Below are 1,977 nucleotides of genomic sequence, written 5' to 3' on the forward strand. Positions count from 1 at the left end.
AACACAGTGTGTAGGTTTTTAAATGCTGCATAAATCACTGTAAAAATCTCATTGAAATTGGACAAAAAAAAAAAAAAGATTTCGCTCTCACCTAGGTCAATATTATTTTCATTATTTTAAACGTTGCAAAATACTTCATTTGCAAGTTTCTGCAACAATTCTTTTCAGCTATTATTCCAATTTTGTTTCGCCTTTTGAAGTGTAGGTTCCTTATTCAAATTGTTCTGAATGAATATATTATTATGTCTTACATCTACACAGTAAAGTATATTGTGGGAAACGAAGCTTCTTTAGTTATGTGTAATCTTCTTGGATCTTTAGCTGAGATAAAGTAACAAATAATAGGCATATGTTCTCCATTTATTTGGCTCTGGTTGAAAATGTAATTAATGGTATTCCTGCTCATTTTTGATATTTTATTGTAAATTTCCTTTAGTTGCTTCGTATTTTATTAATGTCGAAATCAATGTTAAATATTCGATGTAATAAGCAAACACTTTGCTTCATATTTTGTATTTTAATGTAAGTACTTGAACAATGAGCAGGAATACCATTAATTACATTTTCAATCAGAGCCAAAGAAATGGAGAAAATATACGTATTATTTGCTGCTCTAACTCATATCCAGGAAGATTACACATAACCAAAGAAGCTTCGTTTCCCACAATATACTTTACTGCTTAGATCTAAAACCTGAGAGGCTCTTGTAAATCGACACGTATTGAGAAAACTGGGAGAACAACACCTGGAGCTCTGCCTGATTACTCCTGAGGCCACGAATATTCCATTGTGAATAAATCATTATTCACAAAGATAAGTATACCAACAATGAGAAGAGATACAAATGTACGGGCTAGTTGGGTCAGTGAAGTCAGTGTGTGAAGGCAACGGAAAGCGTGTAAGCTTGGAGGAATAGGAATGCAGTAAAGGAAATGATTGCTGAGAGAGTTGTGAAAAATAAGAAGGGGCATCTTCCCTGTCTGCAGACATCAGTGTCCTTGGAGGGTTTCGTCTCCGCAATATAGTGAGAGATAGCGTCAAGTGTTTCAGCAGACGGGGAAGATGCCGATATCATGACTTCAGAGACAGGTGAGGTAGAGCAAGTAGTGATCAAGGAGACTATGGAGGGAACCAAAGAGGTCTGAGAGGGGAGTGGAGTATGAATCTGGAGATATGCGCCAACGGGGACAGAAAAGTCCTGCAGTGGAACAGGAGAGGAAGAAGGCTGGAAGGGGACTGGGGAAGAAGTCTCGTGGGAACAGAAATAGAGCAGACCACAGGAGGGGAAATGAACCTCCACTTTCGCGTGAGAGTTAGAAAAAGGATGAGAACTGGGCACCGAGTCCGAAAAGGAGAGCTGCTGGGGAATTCTAAGCATCGAAGGAATGCGAAGAGACATGGCCTTATGCGACAGGTTCAGCTTTGCAGGTGATAGGTGCGAAGAAGGTGCAGGCTTTTGAGGCCTAACAGACTGAAAAACTAGCGGGCGAGAAAATGAAGAAGTAGTGGTAGGAAGAGGTAAGGAGGCGGGGATTTCAGAGGGTAAAACTTCAAAAGAATTAGAGATGGGGGAGACCCCGGAAGACACGGCATCGGTTGGAGGTCTCCTAGCTACTCGAGAATAAGAAACACGAGGAAGATTCCCCTGATGGCGGAGCCGAGAGACAGCCATAACATAAGGCCTTCGCTCTCCTTAAGACAATGGATTTCATGTTCATTAAGATAGACCTGACATCGGCAGGAAAATAAAAGGGCGAGGATCATTGTAAATAAGACAAGTGGGGGGAAGACTGCAAGATGTATGATCCATGGCACCACCTGGCACTCCGATACAGACCTGCAGTATTTAGCTGGATGCCTGAAGCGTCAACAATTTCTACACTGTTGGGGTGTAGGAACCACTTTACGGACCCCTAGACGATGTTCCGCGATATAAACAGAAGACGGGAGTTCACGACAGTCAAAGATTAAGCGGGC

Source organism: Cherax quadricarinatus, unplaced genomic scaffold (genome assembly GCF_038502225.1).
Source record: "Cherax quadricarinatus isolate ZL_2023a unplaced genomic scaffold, ASM3850222v1 Contig406, whole genome shotgun sequence".
Lineage (NCBI taxonomy): Eukaryota > Metazoa > Arthropoda > Malacostraca > Decapoda > Parastacidae > Cherax > Cherax quadricarinatus.